At 39.9% G+C, this 20,651-nt stretch overlaps 1 pseudogene; it reads right to left on the bottom strand.

Moving 5' to 3' along the window:
• Positions 1-5,534: 5,534 nt before the first annotated feature.
• On the bottom strand, positions 5,535-7,395 carry LOC141522060 (carnitine O-acetyltransferase pseudogene; annotated as a pseudogene).
• Between the last annotated feature and the right edge of the window lie 13,256 nt (positions 7,396-20,651).

The following is a 20,651-nucleotide window of genomic DNA, read 5'->3' as shown; positions in this document are numbered from 1 at the left end:
AGTAATTATTAAACCAGACATGTATAATTGAAGCAGACTATTCCTATTCCTTTGCCTTTCTTCTCTCCTTAAGCCCAGACTCTGATTTTTGGTTCTTACTAACTCTGTCTTTTAAATCTTCCCTTTATGATCTCCTGAAGGCAAAGTTGACTTTGTGACTATTTCCTCTATGACTGTCTTTCCTCTTACGCCCTTCTTTCCTCTTTCCCTGTCCGTGCTTGTTTCATTCATTTCTAATTTCATTTTGATTTCTTACTTCATTTCTTCTAGTTATTATGGCTAATACATTTCCCCCCCAAGAGTTTCTACTCATAGTTTTTGTGAAGTTACTTTCTTCTTCTGATCTAGTTTTTGAGCATTTCCTAACTCAAAGTATTTCATCTTTGTTTTGTTTTTCATCATTTTCGTTGGTTTACTCATATTTTCAGCATCAGATCTTGGATTAGGATTTTTTCTCAGGATAGTCACTTAAGGCACTATTGGATGGATTAGAAGGGTCTTGTTTGGTCTTGTCACCTCTACAGTCTGCCGTTGCCATTGTCACTGTTGATCTCAATGGGATTGCTACTCCCCAACTTTTGCCATACTCCTTGACTTCTGTTTCATTTTCCTGATAATTCATTGTGAGTTCTGGCCTCCGTTCCTCACTCCTTCACTTTGCATGATTTCCAGCCAGGATTTGGTTCTGATTGTTTCTGTGGTCCTGAGATCATTCTTGTCTCAGGCTTCTTGCATGCTTTTTTTATACTGGTACCCTGGTATTGTTGTTGCTCAGACATTTCAGTCATGTCTTTGTCACCCCATTTGGGGTTTTGTTGGCAAAGATAGTGGAATGATTTTTCATTTCCTTATGGAGATCATTTTTTTAGGTTTTTTTGCAAGGCAAATGGGGTTAAGTGGCTTGCCCAAGGCCACACAGCTATGTAATTATTGATTGTCTGAGGCTGGTTGTAACTCAGGTACTCCTGATTCCAGGGCTGGTGCTCTATCCACTGAACAACCTAGCTGCCCCATATGCAGATCATTTTTAGATATGTAAAGTGACTTGCTATCTAGTAAGCTAGATTTGAACTTGAGTCTCTGTGACTTCAGACCTGGCATTGTATCTACTGTGCCATCTAAATGCCCCACAATATCCTGATAGTGAAGTGACTTTATCTTTCACTGTATCTCCTAATACTGAAAATAGTACTGTGGACTCTAGCTCTGTTCTCTGTTCTGACAACTTGGAGCTTCAGGTCCCTGATTAATGGATCTTATGCTTCATTTCAATCCCCATATTCAAAGTACTGGTTGGCACCCAAACTGAATTTTCTTGAGTAATTTCTCTTTCTGCCTCCATTGACTTACAGCAATTTGTTTGACTCCTCAATATTACAACTTTGGTACAACCCCTCTGCCATCCTTTGTAAAATTCAGGTGGTCTTTTTGTATAGTTATGAATGGATAGAGAAGCTTACATCTGCTTCATATAAAAGAAAATTATTTGTCATTTTTAGTGTCTTTTTCAGATATTTATTTGTATAGGTTTTTCTGGGAAAGTTGGACTTTATGATTTTTTAGGTCACATTTCATTTAGAAACCTTTGCTCTAATGCTTCTATTTTGGATGAAAGAAATATTCATATTGTGACTACCAAGAATAAGGAGTTTACAAAGGATAATGGAAATGATATCTTTTGTTTGGGTTTGTTGAGTTTGAAATCACAGTTATGAGACCTTTCAGAGAATTTGGAAATATGGACTGGAGAGAACAGGGATGACCTCTGACTTTTTTTCCTGAATAATCTCATACTTCATTGAGTCTGCGATCTCAATGACATGGTTATTGCTTCCAATGATTTAGATAACAACGTATCCATGCCCACTCCTTTTTTTTATAATTCTTTCCTCCCAGAAATCCTCCACTAAAGATCTATACAATATATTGAGATATTTTAGTATATCTGATCTAGCCTTAATATAATGAACCTATTTTCTTCTAGTCTTTCCCTAGCTGAAACAGATGGTTCTTCCTAGATATGCTGGCATCATTACTTGGACCATAAAGGTTTCTCTATGGCAGCCTCTGGACAGTACTACCTTAGACAGTGCCAGGAAAAAATCCAGTAGGGAGGAGGCTGGCTTGTAGGAGGTTAAGGAGAGAATGGTTGGGGTAGAAGCAGAGGCTGGCATTGCAGAGTTCTGGGAGGTAAACAGCTAAAAAAAGAAATAAAGATAGCTAATGGCTGATGAATAGGCTTGAACAAAGGTTTGGCTTTTTTTCCTTTTCTTCAAATCATTCATTAAGCATTGATTAATTACCTACCAGTGATACAAAAATAACATTGTCCTTGCCTTATAAAAACTTATATTCTTTTAAAGGAAACAACTTAAACAAGGAAAAACAAAATAATCCAGCATCTTTGAAGATAACAAAGAAGACTCTGGAGAATAAATTGAAAGTACTAGAAACCTGGCCAAGATGGCAAAGAGAAGCCAGGCACCGTGCTTCCCTCAGAACTAATATGAATCAAACCTCTTAACAGAATTTTGATGTACAAAACCAAGGAAAAAGAATATAAGAGAAGAACATCTACCAACAAGGTCTGTCTTAGGGATCATGGGTGAGCCAGAGAGCAAGGGTGTCGGGGTTAAGCCTGAGGACTAACCTGAGAACAGTCATGGAAACTTTGGCTGTGTGTGTGGCAGGCAGGTGAACTCTAGTGGGGCTGGAGGGAGAGTTCCAGCATAGCAAGTGGGAGAGTTGCAGAGTGTGGCTAGACATCGATCTACTTAGCTCACCAGGGCCATGAGCCCCTATTTTCAGCAGAGTCCCCTGTGTCCAGCTGAGTCCCCTCCCCCCAAATCCCTGTGGGAGAAAGTGACTTTTCCCAGAAAAAGCATAGTAACAGCTTCCTCCCTCCCAGCCTCAGGTATGGGCAGCAGATATCTCTCAGAATAAGGAGATTAACTACCTAGCCCAAAGGCCCTGCCCACATTGTGCTAAAATAATCCATATCCTGCTGTTCCCCCCATACCCCCCAGGCCTAGGGAGTAGACCACAAATCAAGGTCACAGACAATCCAGAGAAAGTGTCTAGCATCCCCTACTGGTCAGCCCTCTTGGAGTTACTAAGCTCAGTGAGCGAAGTCTCTAGAGAGGATTTCAACACCAAAGGTCTGTGAACCAATCCCTCCCCCCCCACACAAGATCCTAGGAAAATGAAGAAAAGCCAGTGAAAGGGGGTCCATCAAAAGCTACCTTGAAGACAAAGATCCTAACTCAGAGAGATCCAGGAAAGACCTGAGGAAAGTTCTAGAAAGACTTCTTAGAAAGCCCAGAAAGACTTCTTAGAGGAGACCAGGAAGGAGCTTAAAAAATCAATTGGAAAAATTGGGAAAAGAAACTCAAGAAAAAATTCATACCCTGCAACAAGAAAGCAAATCTTTGGAAAATAGAATTGGACAAGTTCAAAAAAGAAAATGATTCTCTCAATTCTCACAAATGTTAAATGGAAAACTCCTTCAAAAATAGAATTGACCAACTCGAAAAGGAGTTGCAAAAGGTAAATGAAGAAAATTCTTCTCTTAAAAAAAAATGGAATCTGTGGAAACTAATGACTTCATGAGACAACAAGAATCTGTTAAACAAAAACAAAAAAAATAAAAAAATAGAAGAAAATGAAAAATACCTTATTGGCAAAACCTCTGACCTAGAGAATAGATCCAGGAGAGACAACTTAAGAGTCATTTGGCTTCTTGAAAACATTGAGTATTAAAAAAAACAACAACTTGAATCATTATTTCAGGATTTAGTGATTGAAAATTGTCCTGATATCATGGAACCAGAGGGCAAAATAGTTATTGAAAAAATACATTGGGGTGGCTAGGTAGTGCAGTGGATAAAGCACCGGCCCTGGAGTCAGGAGTACCTGGGTTCAAATCTGGTCTTAGACACTTAATAATTACCTAGCTGTGTGGCCTTGGGCAAGCCACTTAACCCCATTTACCTTTCAAAAACCTTAAAAAAAAGTTCATGTGGAGAAGAATGCTTTAAAAAGCAGAATTGGCCAGATGGAAAAGGAGATAAGAAAGTTTTCTGAGGAAAACAAAAATATTCATAGCAGTTCTGTTTATGGTAGCAAAGAATTGGAAATCAAGTGAATACCCATCAATTGGGGAATGGCTGAACAAACTGTGGTATATGTATGTTATGAAACATTATTGTTCAATTAGAAATCAGGAAGGATGGGAATTCAGAGAAGCCTGGAAAGGCTTGCATGAACTGATGTTGAGTAAGATGAGCAGAACCAGAAGAACATTGTACACCATAACAGCAACAAGATACTTGTTCATAATCAATAATCAGGGATAATTTTAGGGTATCTGTGATAGAGAATATCATCTGTATCCAAAGAAAGAATTGTGGAGTTTTTTTCAACAGATTTCCCCTTTATTAATTCCCATGTTATTACTATACAATCATTCACAATGGTTCAGGAATCATAATGACAGAGCCAAGGGGCCCAGGGTACTAGCTACACCATCAAAGATAGTATCTGATTCATAACATGAACAATCAAATTCATGCAAACCTGGGGTGGAGTGAGAGGAAGATTGACTGATTTATCCCCTCTCTATCCTTCTTCCAATGAGACTCAAATATGCCTAGTTCTCCAAGATAAAGTCTATCATCCTCTGACTACTCCAAAAATCAAAGATTGGGGAAAAGGAGGAGGGCCCAAGCTTAAGAATAAATACACTATTTCCATTCTTCCACCATGGTGTCAGGGGTAAACCTTGTAAACAGTGCAGATGCAGTAGGCTGCAGTATTATCCTTCACAAATATCCTTGACTCACTCTTCCTCAAGACAGAGGATTAGGAGTTGAAGCTCATAGCCATCGTCAGATGCAGCTCAGACATGGCGAATAGCTCAAGAATTCCTATTATAGATGGCACCAGGGGCTTCTCTCACTTAGGGAGAAGAGGGCTAGGGACCAGGGAGAATGGGGAACTCCCATGATGGGAACTCCTATGATGGGAACAAAAGGGAAAATACTGAAGGCACTTGACTTCTGAAATCCAAGCCTAGTCCTGGTCCCAGTACACAAGGGAGAGTGAGGTGACTGAGATACTTCACCCTTTCCCCCCACAACTACACAGCTAAGGAAGCTGGATGGTGAAGGTAAGAGTAAATTTGGTGCTGGCCCTGAGCTGGGGCTGTGGGGAGAGGGATCCCTCTTGTACTGGGCCCATATGGAGCTAGATCAAGATGGAAGGAAGAGTTGGGTAGGATGGGAAGTAAGCCTGTATCCCAGGGGAGTAATGGAAAGGAAGTGTCAGGAGGAGTCAAAAGGTAGAAGAGATCAGTTCTGATGTCCTGGGCAGTGACAGAATCAACTGGTGAAGATGTTATATGCAGTGCAAGGCTAGGGAACTGGATTTCCTTTGCCAGCCCTAGCAGTTCAGAGGCCTATGGCAAGTCAAATCCTGTCCTCTTCCTGTCTTTCCCCAGTTTCTTCTCTTGAGCCAGAGATAGCTCACAGGTTGGCTCATGGATGTTTCTGTAGTAGGGTATACATGTCCAATAGGGCTTTCTCCAAGTAGTGAGCAAGACGGGCAGCATTGGTCTCAGCACAGCTGTTGTAGGCAGAGATCACAAAGTTGATATGCTCACTCATGGGGTTGTAGCAGACACCATAACCATCAGGAACTACCAGCCCAAAGCACATGACACAATCAGTCTTGGCAGGGACCTGGCTGGTAGAAAGGTTAAAGTGCATTGCAATGGCGTAGGATGTATCCATGAAGATTTCAGGGATGCTCACGAGATCCTCAATAGCCTGAAGTTTTAGGCCCAGTAGATGTCGGTCAATGACTTCCCCTTGTATAGCCTTGTCAGTGTATGATTGGTGTGTCAGCACTGCCTTCCTCAACAGCTCTACCTTCATTTGCTCCATCATGTCAGCATCATCCATGGCTCTGACAAAGTTGAAGGAATCAACAGAGTTGGAACGGATAGTATCAGTATGGCCCAGGTGGAAGATCCGAATCATAGGTAGAACAGGTATGGCCATAGATTCTGTAATAGGCCAGCTGTAGGGCCATTTGGATGAAACCATCTGGGCTCATCTTCATTGACTTGGGGAAATTCTTCCCAAAGTGATGGAACACTAGCACTGTAAGGTACAGGTCTTGTACCATAATGTTGAGATTCTGCTTGGCTTTCTCAATATCACTCTTAATCTCAGGGGTGATGTTGAAGCATTGCTTCTTGGGCATATGTAGGGGAATCATGGGTGACCTCACAAGCTCTGGCTTCTTCAAGAACTCCACAATGTGGTCCAGCAGTGCCACGATGGGGGGGCTCCTCTGCGGTAGCATGTTCATACACGAGGCCACATGAGCCATCTTCTGCCACTACAAACTGTAAGGTTTTATCAAACCAGTGGTTCCCACTATTTTGCTTGCTGCCTCCACCATGCAGCATCTGGCTGGCCACCTGGCTTTTGTAGATGTCCTCTGAGACCTGTGGCATGGGTGCATCCAAACACACAGTGAAGATGCTCTTCTGTATTGAGTGTACTGAAGCCTTGTTTGTTTTGTCTTTGATAAGGTTATTGTAAGCCTTGGCCCAGGTGTTTCCATGATTAGTGGTGAGAATGCCAATGGGCTCCTTGTTGGTCTACAGTGAAGAGTTCCAGATCTTCTCCAGTTGTATGAAGATCTGGTCTGTGGTGAAATGTGTCCCATCACTGTGGTACACATCCAATTCAAAAAACTGGAAATTGTGCAGAATGGTGATATGTATAGCGGGCTTTGTTGTCTTGCTGTAGTTAATGATTGAGTCCTGCTTGGGGCCTGGGATTCTGCAGGAAGAGAGGATCTGGTAGTACTGGTTCATACACAGAGGCTTTTCTTCAAGATATTCCACTGGCAGAGTCTCATTGTCAATCATGGCCTTGAAATCCCAAACTCCTTCTATGAGTTTGGCTGCAAACCGAAGCTGACCTTGGGAATCCACAAAATCTTGTTTGGGTAGCATCAGTCCTGGGCTGGAGTGGATCACCACAGGCTGTCGGTACTGGAGGTAGGCAGGCTTTAGCCACCATTCAGATAGCCAGTTGTCTGTCTTCCTGGCTCTTCGTTCCAGGCTCTTCTGTAGTCGCTCCCCTACACCTGAGGTCTGGAACTCATCCACTAGCTGCTGGTGTTGTTGCATTCCTCCTCACTCACAATAGGCTTCAAGACCTGAAGGTAGTGATCCAAGGTCTGCTGCAGGGGGGTTGGCACCGGCAGTCGAGGCAGGGAGTTCTGATGTGCCTGAAACCTGCTTGGCACCTTCCTCAAGGAGACTAGCCTGAGGAAGCCCAAGGGCTTGATCTTCTCTCCCTGCTGCTGCCTCTCAGCCATGGCCGGAGTGAGGCTCTGAGCTCAACCTCTTTGTTTGCCTCAGGTTCAGGCTCTGAGCCTAACCTGTGTTAGCAAGCCAACAGACGGACTAGACGGACAGGTGGGACCTAGTGAGTGAGCAGCCACCAGCCTCCTGGGCACGATTCTCACCGCAAAGGCCGGCATCTCGGTGACCCGGGGGGGCGCTCTGCCCACCTCTCTCCGTCCGAAGTACAGCAGGCTCCAGTGGACTTCGCAGCCGTGTCTAGCTTCGGCCAAGCGGGCCAAGGGCAGAGGACGGCGGGTGGCAGAGCCAGTCCCGCCGCCGCCCGAGCTGCCGCCGCCGCCACCATCACCCACTGCCCAGGCAGGGGAGGCGTCCCCCGCCCCTCGAATTGTGGAGTTTAAACAAAGACCAAAGACTATTACCTTCAACTAAAAAAAAAAGTTTTCTTATGTACTACGTAATTTTGCTATCTCTTTTATTTTTTTCCGCAAGGATATGATTTTTCTCTCAACATATTCAATTTTGATCAATGTATAGCATGAAAACAAAGTAAAAATTATCAGACTGCCTTCTGTGGGGGGTTGGGAGGGAGGGAAGGGAGGTTGGGGGAAAATTGTAAAATTCAAAGCATTCCAAAAAATGATAGGTAGAAACTACTATTGTATATAATTGGAAAAGAAATAAAATATTCACATTAAAAAATAAAGTGCTAGAAAAAGGGAGGGAGATAGCTGTGGAAGTGAGTAGGGCTAACTCTAGACCACATTATGAAGTAAGTAAATTTTGTACTTAGAATACTTATCTCACAAAGTTTTTGTGAGATCAAAGAGGTGATGTATGTATAGCATTTTGAATTATTGTTACCTTTACAGATTATCTTTTCAGCTGATTTCTGCTCCTCTCTTCTGTTTTTACTCCTTGTTTGAGTTTAGGTCACCATAGCCTTCTTTCATGTATCAGTGGATCAGAACTTTGCAGTGGAGTCAGGATTAGAGTATTGCCTCTGGCAAAATTGTTTCTGAGACCTTTATTTCCTGAAGCCACACCAACCAAGAAGATTGTTCCATTTTATGGGTAAGGTTCTGTACATAATGGAATCAAGATGTGATAGTATCCAGAGGTGAGTTGGAGGCAGAGATATTCCCATGATGCCAAAATAAGACTTTGTTTCAGATGCCAACAAATTTAAAAGGTCATCCAAACTTTTCCCAAGGTTTTCCTGCATCCTCAACACTCTGGCATTGTAGAGTTTGTCAAGGGGTGTAATATAATATTGAAAAGATGTGTTGGGATCAAGTTGTAAAGGATTTTGAATGTCAAACAAGTTTATATTTGATTCTAGAGATTATAGGGAATCACTGGAGTGTACTGAGTATGGAGTAACATGGTTGGGTCCAAACTGAGGCACAGTGGAATCATGGGCTTGGAAATCATGAGGAATTCTCCCCAATCATCAAACCTTCCTAATGAGGAGATTCTTTACCTGGGCATGTGGAAGGGAGTAAGCAAAGGTTGCCTAGTCACTATGTGACAGGCTGTAGCTGACTTAGGCCATTGGACCCAATTAAGGGGGCAGGAGGCTTGAACAGGGCTGGGACCTAGAACTGGAGGATCTCTTATGTATTAACACCTTGACACTAGATCATATGGTATTTTTCTGGGTCCCCATATCTAAAGAGGTGGTAGGTATTCTCATTCTTCACACAGAGAAATGGACCAAAGGGGCAGCTGATTGGGGATCTGATTGCATAAACTTTCCTATCTCATGCCTTGAAAATTTCCTGTCTCACTTCCTTTTTTTTCCGATTAGCCTCCCTTAAGAATGGAAAGAGGCATTGTGGGCCTTGTATTGACACAGGAATAAATGAAAGGAAAGTGAGTAGCTGAAGGGTTATGTCTATCCTCCTCCCAATCAATTGTCTGTCGTGGGGTCCAACCAAGATACATTCCCTTCTGCTTTCCTTTTCTCACACATACACATTGGAGTCAAAAGGGTTACTCATTTATTCAGTTATGCATTTTTTAGATTTATATGGGTTTGATTTCCATCTCATCATTCCCTTTTCTTCATGCCTCAATGGAGGGTGTTAGCCTTTTTGCCATTTGCCCTTCCCCCACCTATTATGCATCCAAAAGTCTAATTATCCCCCTGAACTGCATTCTATGGTGAGTCCGTCCCCTGAACCATGTAGAGGCAATATAGATCATGTTCATCCATTCTATGAAGTGGGTTATACGATAAGGGTTTACAAGGGAGAGAAGAATGGTAGTGAACCAAGGGAAGGACCTGCTAGGCTCCTGCATGGGTCCTTCATGCTCATCTATTTAGAAGAAAATAGGAAGCTATGAGAAACAGGGGAAGTTCACCCTGTCAACTAGTCTGCTTCACATTGGTGCCCTAAGGTATTAATCATTTCCTTCCACCACCCAAGTGAAGACACCTTTCTTGATTCCCCTCAGGTTTAAAAATCCCTAGTATGGCTCTGGGTGGAGAGCTTGACATTAGTCTCTTGGAAGGTTATTTTCTTCCTCTGAGACACAAGTGAATAATGGGAGAATAGGTATAAGGACAGCAATGGGTTAGGAGGAAGTTAATTGACCATTTAGAACTTGTTGTTACTATGGAGAATAGTGAAAGTGGGAATCAGACAAATGCTTTGAACAAAGAATTTGAAAGAAGTTGGAAGTCAGGGCTGTGTAGCAGAGCAATGTTCCAAACATTCATGTACTAGCAAGACCCACAAATTAATAAAACTTTGTCCAACTTGATACTTGTTGTTTTCTTCAACAGTAAATTCATTTTAATAGCCTGACCCTGGACTTTGTTTCTCAATGGTTCCTGTGGACTTGGCTGTGATCCTTCTTTTCTTTTTGACACTGTTTAGCTGCCTTTTGGCAGTGTGGAGCAGTAGGGAGAGTGCTGAGCCAGGAGAACCAGCCTTGATTCCTTGCCCTGAAACTTATTAACTGTGTGAGGCTGTAGACACAGTTTTTCTGTGTCTCAATAAAATAAAGATAGCTATACTTTGCTATCTACTCTTCAAGGTTACTGTGAGAAGAAAACATTACAAACCTTAAAGCTTTATGTAAATGTTTAGTTGATCCTTCTGAGCTGCATCCTATGGTGAGTCCTCCCCCGGACCATGTAGAGGCAATAGTATAGCTCATGTTCATCCATTCTATGAATGGGAGATAAATGCATTTTCAGAAACTGAAATGGCAAGGGAGGAAAGGAAAAAAAGGAGAAAAGAGGACGAATGGCAGACAAAACCAGGAGGAAGTTAGATATCAAGAAATTTTCATGTGTTAGTTTTGTATCATTGTTCACTGTCAATAGGGGAATTGCTCATTAAAACCATACATATCCACATACACCAATCACACTGATCATTATCAGTAGTGTTGTTTTTGAACATTAAAAACAATGTCATCTATTTTCTTTCTGGGCAGCTAGAATCATAAATTTGAAAGGTATTCTTGTCACATTCTGACATCTTAAAAACAATGTAGGGGAGCTTACTGGTAATTATATTTTACCAATTTGTCACCATAACTGAGAAAATAAATCCACATCCCCTCCAAAACAGACTTCTGCAGTATTGTTAATTTTCTTTTGTTTTTCCTCTCAGTTGCTGGAACTCAGATATAAAGCTCAGTCCAGAAATCCGGCTGATTGTATTATTGCCTTGTCACATCAGGGCAACTAAATAAGGCTCTGTACTCTGCAGAAAGAAGCTATTACTGACACATAGGGAAAACCAAAAGCTCATTCACAACTAAATGCAGGCATGTCAACTTGACAGCCAGTGTGGAGCATGTATCTTTCCACCTATTTCACTCTTGCTTTGAATCATGGCCCAGAGACCTCTTCTCTTTTATTGAACCTCTTCAATCACTGTTTCCATAATTGATGTCTAATTCAAAAATGAGGTGTTTTGCATTTGCATAATGGGTAATTACATACCATTCAGTCATAATACAAAAGATTAGCATTGTCAATCAGTCTTGTACAATTACAGTGCAGGGGAGATGAGGAATTGAAAAAAAAAACGACTTCATCAAACTCAGCACTTGAGGTTTGTTTAACCATAGAATGAATCCTACCAATAGACAGACTTAAAAGTCTTGATGGTGCACAATAAGCATGACTGTATCCCCTGGAGATTTTAAACATGACTGTATCCCCTGTTTTAAACATCTTCCAGGGTCCCTCTATAGGGTCATATGGGCAGTGTAATGGGCAGAATGCTTTTCTTTTCATGTTCATTCACAAATGTTGCTGTGCCATCCCTGTTTTCCAATTTGAGGTGTGAAGAAACTCAAAGACTTTATTGCTGATGATAAAAAACCTTTTAGACATTTTGTGCAAATTATTTAATTTCCTGTGTAGAACAATCCTAAGAAATGGGTAATCATGTCTGACATTTATAGGATTTCAAGATTTGTAAAGTGCTTTAAATAGATTATCTAACTTGATCCTCACAAGGAATAGATGAAGTAAATACCACATTTATCATCATCTCCAATTTGCTGTTGTTTTTGTTCAGTCATTCAGTCAAGTTGAAATCTTCATGACCCCATGGCATAATCAGATCCTTCAATTCTCCACAATCTCCCAAAGTTTGTACAAACTTACATTCTTTTGTTTGTAGGAATGTGGGGTGAGGGGGCAGCAGGTGTGATGGAGCTGAACTTCACCTCTGATTGTGAAGGTTGAGTCATACACTTGGCACATACACTCAGCTCTGCTTCATCTGTTGCCCCACAAGACCCTAGCATTTATTTCAATGAAGTGTCATCTATCTCATCTTCTTGCCATTCTCTTCTTTCCTAATACCTAACATCAGGATTTGTTCTAATGAGTACTGTCCTCCCATTTTATGGCAAAGTAATTAAACTTCAGTTTCAGTATTTATCCTGGGTTTCCAGTATTAACTACTATTCTGAATTAATTTAAGTGTTGACTGATTTGATCTCTTTGTTGTCTTCTCCAGTTCAATTGTCAGTTCCATGAATCTCAGTTTTCCTTATAGTCCAACTCCAATACTACTGAAAAAACCATAGCTGTCACTTTACAGACCTTTGTTAGAAAGGTGATATCTATATTTTTTAGTATTCTGACCAGATTTGCCGTAGCTTTCCTTCCAAGGAGCAAGTGTCTTTTAATTTCATAGCTGCAGTTGCCATCTTCAGTGATCTTTGAGTTTAAGAATAAAAAAAAATCTGACAATGCTCCCATTTTTTCTCTCTCAAATGGAGAGTTAGTGATGGGACCAGATACCATGATCTTAGTTTTTTTTAAACATTAAACTTCAAACTAACTTTTACATCTTCTCTTTTATTCTCATTAAGAGGTTCTTTAATTCTTCATTTTCTGCCATCAGAGTGGTCAACATAACTGAGATGGTTGATATTTCACCTGGCTACCTTAATTTTAGTTTTTGATTCATTCAGTCTGGCATCACTCATAATGTATTTTGCATAAAAGCTAAAACAACCAAAACTCAAAGCCGTTAAAACATTTCATGTAAATTATTTAACTTCATGCTTCAAGCAACAGAGACGAAAAGTGAGGCTTGGAAAAGATACATAGATAGTAGGTTCTAGAAATAGGATTTAAAGTTCTTCCTAATTCTTAAGTCCACCCCTCACTTTTGTAACCCTCATACCAGAGACTCTCCTTACAAGAAAGGAAAAGGAAAACTTCACTTTTCTGTTTCTTCCTTGCTATCCAGGTGAATTTTGTAAATACCTGGCACTTTCTTAAGAACAAGTCACCAACAACCCTTGTAAACATGCAAGTTCATGGGTTCAAAACACAGAACAATTTTAGTTATAAATCAACAGGCACAGAAAGCACTTAGCTCCAAGCCAAAAGATTGCCTCTAGCCCAAGATCTTTGTAGTCTGCATTTGTTACTCTTGGGTGAAAATCTTGCTGCTTAGACTTTTTTTCTCCTCTCCTCGCTTCCTGTAGTTCATTTCAAATTCCAGCAGATGGTGGTCCCTCCTTGCAGGCGCTACTTGCTGTCTCCCTCTTATGGGTTCAGTCTTAAACAGTTTGCAACTCCATCTACTATAGCTTAACTTCTTGGACAGTGTCTTTAGTTAGGCTACTCTCCAGCAGATGATGCTTGCAACCTTCTCACAACTCTTTTAACTGAGTGCCTATAGAAGGGTTTCTAAAGAGTCCCTGCCTTTCAGTTTGAAAAAATAATTCAGAGACAGAGAATCTCTGTTCCTTTGAACATTTTCCTTTTGTTTACTTAGGTCAAATAGTCCCTGCCCTTTTATTCTTTTAATATAAGACCGCTCTCTTCTAGCACTATTCAAATAGGTCTCTACAATCAGCCTTATATGGGGTAATGGAAGTCAGTATCATTTGCTTCCCTTCTCCCTAAGCATATTCTATAGGCAGTACTTCCCTACTCATGTCCATGTCCTAACCAAAACCACAAGTTTTATTTTTTTACTTAGTTGCTGAGAAGAACTGTCATACATAGTTGATCATCACACAAAGTTGTTACTGTTTACAATGTTCTATTGGTTCTGTCTACTTCACTCAGTATCAGTTCACGTTAAGTGTTTCCAGGTTTTCCTGAAAACTACTTGCTCATCATTTCTTATAGCACAATTGTATTCCATTATATTCATATACCACAACTTAACCCCCAATTTATGGGTATCCCCTCAATTTCTCATTCTTTTCTACCACAAACAGCTGCTATTAATGTTTTTTTTTTTACATAAAGGTCCTTTTCCCTTTTTTAATGATCTCATTGGGATGCATTGTTGAATTAAAAGGTAGGCATAGCTTGATTGCCCTTTAGCCATGTTTCCAAATTGCTTTCCAGAATGGTTGGATCAGTTCACAACTCCAATAGTGCATTAGTGTACCATTTTTTTCTACATCCCCTCCAACATTTATCATTTTCCTTTTCTGTCATAATATCCAAGCTAATAGATGTGAGATTATCACAACACATTCCTAATTCATATTGAGTTTCCAGTTATCTAAACTTCTCACACCACCTATTATGCTTCCAATTTCATTCATCCATTTTTTTGGACACAGAGTGATACTATAAATATTTAGTTGTATATGGGATCTGTCATTTTGTCACTGATTTCCCTGGAAAATGTCAAGTAGTGGGATGGCTGGTCTAGAGGGTGTGAATGATTTAAAACATATTTATTTGGATCATTTTGAAAGAATATCATTTAATTAGGCAGCTTGTTACTGAGTCATTTCTGACTTTCTATTATTCCATTTGGGGCTTTCTTGGCAAAGATCACTGGAATTGTTTGCTGTTTCCTTCTTCAGTTCATCCCCTCCCCCCGTTTTTGCAAGGCAATGGGGTTTAGTGACTTGCCCAAGGTCAAACAGCTAGGTCATTATTAAGTGTCTGAAGCTGGATTTGTACTCAGGTCCTCCTGAATCCAGGGCTGGTGTTCTATTCACTGCACCTAGCTGCTCCTTTTCAGTTCATTTTACAGATGAGGGACTGGGGTAAACAGAGTTAAGTGATTTGTCTAGAGTCTTACAGCTAGTAAGTGTCTGAGATTGGATTTGAACTTAATTTCTCCTGATTTTGGAGTTAAAACCTATCTACTCTGATACTTAAGAACTATTATGTTTCAGAGGTAGCATGGCAGAGTGAATAGAGATGACCTTAGAACCAGGAAGACCTGGGTTCAAGTTTCATTTCTAACATATATTGGCAGAGGGACCTTGGGTAAGATATGACTCAGAATAAAACACGAACATGCCATAACAACTCTTGACTCCTTCCTTTATGGTACAGCAGATAGAGCCACATATAAATATGTAACAGCAAACTCTTATGGCTTTCTTATCTCTAGAGTCTCTGATAAGGATTGTGATCTTTTAGCCAGAATACATGAACTTGAAGTTGACTTGTCATTCTAGATCACTGTCATCAGTTCACTAATAAATTCAATTAACATTCTATTCCTTTGCCTTCAATCTACCTATCAACTGAAAACATTCTATTAAATATCTATTTTGTGTTATACTATACAGAAAGACAACAATGAAACATTCCCTGTTTGCAAGAAGCTTATATTTCATTGAGGGGAGATAATATATATATATATATATACACACACACACACACACACACACACACACACACACACACACACACAAAGACACACACACATATATGCACATATATAAGAACAAGAAAGATATAATACAAAATAGATGCAAGACATTTTGGGATGAGAAGGTTCCTGGGGAGGAGCATGAAAATTAATGAAGAAGGTGTTGCTTAAATTGAACCTTGAAGGAAGGTTTCTAAATGGGAGAGATGAAGAGGAACTATCTTCCAGTCTAGAGGGATTTCAAGATTACTTATCCCTCTTCCAATGAATATGCCCAAAGATTATTGCAAACTTAATTTGAATAGTCATTCTAATTTCATTCCCTTGCTGCTAGTGCTATCTTCTGACTCTTCTGTTAAGCTACTTTGTAAAAATAACCTTGTTATCATTTGTATTTTTTTGTCTAATAATAACTAACACTTATAAAGCATGTTAATGTTCGCAAATCACTTTTTTACTTATTTCATTTTATCCTCACAACAACCTAGGTAGGCAGGGGCTATGGCAGGTACTACAACAAAGGAAAGTGAAGCAAGCTTATACCTGATTGTCTTGCTTTAGGTTAGTGTCTGAGGTAGGATTTGAACTTAAGTTTCCTGACTCTTATTCTTGTGCTACCTAATGGCCTCTATTGTCCAACAATATTTATTGAATATCCATGGTGAGTTTAATTTAGAAAAAAAATAAATGTCTTTTTTTAAGGTATAATTTAAGCTTGGGTATAGTAGAATATTGGGCAGTGAGGTGGCACAGTGTATAGACTTATAGACCTGGAGTCAAGAAGACTCATCTTCCTGAGTTCAAATCTGGCCTCAAGCACTTACTAACTGTGTGACCCTGGGTAAGTCACTTAGCTTTGTCTGTCTTTGTTTCCTTACCTCAGAAGGAAATGGCAAATCACTCTAGTATCTTGGCCAAGAAAACCTCAGATGGAGTTATGAAGAAAAGTCAGACACATAGTACAGCTACAACATAATCTGGTACCATATAGTACAGTGTGGCTTGGTAGCTCATATATTCCTATATAGTTACCTGTATAATTACAGAATGAGAGATGGAATGCATCTCAGTAGCCATGTAACTTAACCTGGAATCTGAAGAATTCCCCTCTAGCACATATTCACTGAGTGAATATAGGTTGTTTGAAGATATCTATTGAGGTGGGAACCACTGTCTCCTAAGGCAACTTATTTCATGTTTAGACAGATCTATTTGCTAAGAAGTTTCCCCCTTATATCGTGGCTAACTAGACCTCTTGCATCAATCACTACTTTATTATGTGAATTCAAACAACTCAATCTCTCCACCCATACAACCCCTCTCAGAGTATTATTGGGAAAGTCAAATGGGAAATATTGTTTATGAAGTTTCTTTGAAAGAAACATAGAGTATTATGTAAACATAAGGTATATTTATTTCACAATGAGTCATTCTGGGTGTCTGTGGGTAGAGAGAAAACCATTTTGTTTCTAACCCACAATAACCCATCTCTCATCTTTGTACCTTTGGTGGTTTATCCCTTGCCTGGAATGCTCTGGCTCTTAGGTTTCCCAGTTGCCTTTAAAGCTCAGCTCAAACATCACATCTGCTTTCCTTTCAAGATTAACTTCAACTGTTCTGTAAATCCCTTCTTATACTTAGCTTTTACATGTTGTCTTACCCATTTGAATATAAGACTCTTGAGGAAAGAGCTCATTTTTTTACCCTTTCCTTGAGCTGAGCACATCTGGCACATGGAAAATACTTAACAGATACTTTACAAAGACCCAAGATTAGCTTTTTGGACAATTAATTTAGATTGTTACATCTTAAGTTCTGAAAAAAATGGTGACAGCAACCTGTTCTTTTTCAAAGCATATGTTTCATTGACTGGCAGGAGAGAGTATATCTTCTTATGGTATCCCAAAAAGAAATGTTTTACATTTCTCAATTTCCAGGTAACATGTAAATAGTCTGTCCTAATTTCTCAATTTCATGTTACTGTGCTGAATCAGTACTTAAATCTTTAATCCTCCTGGGGAATGTTAGATGAGTCAGAAACCAAGTAGATATATGCCTACTTTACAAGGTAATTTGATTTTCTTATAGTCATTAATCTTATATGGAGGAATAGTTCTTGAAAAATTGGCTAGTTTCTCTAGGAAAATGACAATTGCATCTGTACCATTAAGGCAGACTGGCAGAGAAGACAGAGGATAGCCTTGGCATCAGATGGGCCTGGGTTCAATTCCCACTTCATATATTACTAGCTCAGGAACATGATTAGCAAGTCATGAAGCCTCATCAGTTGCTTGAGTCCTTGATAAATGTTTCTTGAATGAATGACTGGTTAAATCCCAAATGGATAAGTTGAACTCAGGAAGGTTATGGGACTATTTCATTTTTGTTTCTGTATCACCAGTGCTTAGCAAGGAGCTTGCCACTTAGGAGCTTAATAAATGCTCTTTTATTGATTCCTACTCAGTTCATGACTTGTCTTTTTTTTATATTGTCTTCCAGCATGATATCTTATTGCTGTTCCTTCTTGTACTTTTGGAAGCTGACTCCTGGTTCATACCACTCCCTCTAATAGTTAGAATTATATGCTTTCCCCAGTCCCCTGACCCCTCCCCCACACCCCCTAATCAAAAAACCCAAAACTCCAAAGAACAGATTTCTGTTTGTTTCTGTGGGCAACCAATGTTCCTCAGTTTTGGCAAGACTGTCCTTTGTTTTCCTGATTCAGCCAGGTCTTTGCTGCCCTCTGCTGGTACCTTTGAATACTGCATCTTCCGTAGCCTAGACTAGATCTTCCCTTTATCTTCCATGTCCTGAACTTGACTTTGCTACCCTCTGTTTCTTCAGAAGGTTACTGATCAGCTGACCTTCAGTCCCTCTTTTCTGGCTCTTGGGTTTATTTTGAAAGTGCTTATTTATGCATTTACAGTCTTAGAAATGATCTAACCAGGCATCCCATTGGGGCTCATCTGGCTAAATGCTATTGTCTGAGACAAAAGAATTTTACCTTCTTGGAGTCTTGAGAATACAGACTACCACTGTCTTGCTTCTGGGGACAGAGGTAGAAAAATCAGCATGAAGAAATTATCTCCATTTACCTTCTAATTTGACTCACAGGGGCTGACTGTTTTGGTAATTGATTCACTGTTTCAGTGTCTCAACAATATTTGCTCTGGTGCAGAACTGGGATGAAATCCATTAGAATAATTAAGTCGAAGTTGGAAAGGCCCTTAGGGGTCATCTAGTCCAGCCCTCTGACATTTTTGAAATTTTCTCTACAATTTCAGTCAATTTGTCATCCATCTATGATTAGCGCACCTCCAACAACAAGCAATTAATTGTCATGCTGCTTGGATCTTCATTTTTGGTACTATTCTGTGTCAGGAAGTTATTTATCATATTAAAATGAATCTTCCTTCATAGAACTTCCAGTCATTGATCCTAGTATTATCATTTGGAGTCACTTGGATCAAGTTCATCAAATAATTGAAAATGGCTATCCTAGTTTAGTTGTCTCTTTTAGGGGAAACTTGGGAAGTGGAACTTAGTGGAAGTTTGAACTGCAGAGAATTTTGATGTAGTATACTATATGCTGTGAGGTTTAGGTCACAGGACCGACTCTGAACTTGCTTTTTTGGGGGTTGATCAGGAAAGTTCCCAAGATCACACTGAGATGTTTACAACGTTTGGTTGGGATTTTGTGACTTATTGATTGGAGATGAACTAATTGGATTGGGCTATTATGAGTTAGAAATGTTCCTTCATAAACTTTAAAATGGGGAGAGAGCAGTCATAAAGTTAATCTTTTGGGTCTTTTTCTTTTTCAAAGAGATCTCATGAAAGGTAAGCCGAATCTAAGAAGGAACTTTGGTCTTTGAGAAACTCCTGAGAATTGACATAACTCTTGCACCCCTCAAGAACCGATCAATCATCCCACTTCCTTCTCTTATTTCAAGAGGCAACAGCAGTTAGATCATTGAGTGTTTGGAACTTTCCCTGGAGAAGCTCTCAACCCTGTGAACTTAGGAGAGGGATAATCACTCTCCAAAATAATGGAAATTCTATTTTTTTGATGTTTTTTTTTGCCAGGCAGTGGAGTTAAGTGACTTGCCCAAGTTCATACAGCTAAGTAACTAGTAAGTGTCTGAGTCTAGATTTGAACTCAGGACCTCCTGACTCTAGGGCTGGTGCTCTATTCATTGCACCACCTAGCTGCCCCAGTAATGGGAAATTTTGAGTAGTAGTTCCACTATCCTATATAGTGATGAGGAGATTTCCTAGGCAATATTGACTACCAGAATCCAGTCTTCTAGGGGAAAAGGAGCATTAGGTTCTGAGCAGTTATTGAGAAAAATGAAGATAGCTAATGAGGACTCAAAGCTGGAGGAGCAGCAAGGGACTGAGCCATAATATTGGGGATCAAAAAACCTGCATTTACCTTCTATTATAACCATGACTTATTTGTTCAATTCAGGACCAGTGACATCCTTAAATTCATCTTTGTTTCTGGAGGTCAAGACCTTAAGATAGCACCAGAAAGATGGAAGCCTTCATGAGTCCCTAGGTACTATTCTGGTAACGCCTGTAGGGTCCCTGTAGTAGGGACCCTAAAGATGGAAAATCATTTGAACTCAGGAATTCTGAGCTTCAGTAATTCTACAGCCCAGTCAGATATCTGAACTAAATCCAGTTCCAAAAGAGTGAACCTTTGGGAACAGGTGACTTAGGAGGGTGAGCTGACCCCAGATGGAGATGGTAGGTCAAAACTTCTATACCTATCATTGGTAAGATTGAATCTGTGAGTGCCTGCTGTTTTTCTAGACTGGAAAAGGAAAAAACATCATGTCCATATGATATTGTTCTATTTGTATCACAGGTGCATATTGAATGTGACCTAGGCAACATAACACCATAAAATAAATTTGTGCCACAAAGAATAGCATTTTCTGACATTAAAAATGCATATTTATTAAAAATACTTTTTATCTCTTCTCTCCATTCCATCCTATTGTGTACTGAATATTAGATGACTGTTTATCTTGCTCATCTCTAGTCCTGGCTTTGCTCTAGAGAGATACATGGAGATTTATTTCTTTTTCTTTTAGACTTCCTGCCTAAGTATATTTGCATTGGCATATTTACCAAAG

Source organism: Macrotis lagotis, chromosome 1 (assembly GCF_037893015.1).
Source record: "Macrotis lagotis isolate mMagLag1 chromosome 1, bilby.v1.9.chrom.fasta, whole genome shotgun sequence".
Lineage (NCBI taxonomy): Eukaryota > Metazoa > Chordata > Mammalia > Peramelemorphia > Peramelidae > Macrotis > Macrotis lagotis.
This window is presented reverse-complemented; position numbering and strand designations above follow the sequence as displayed.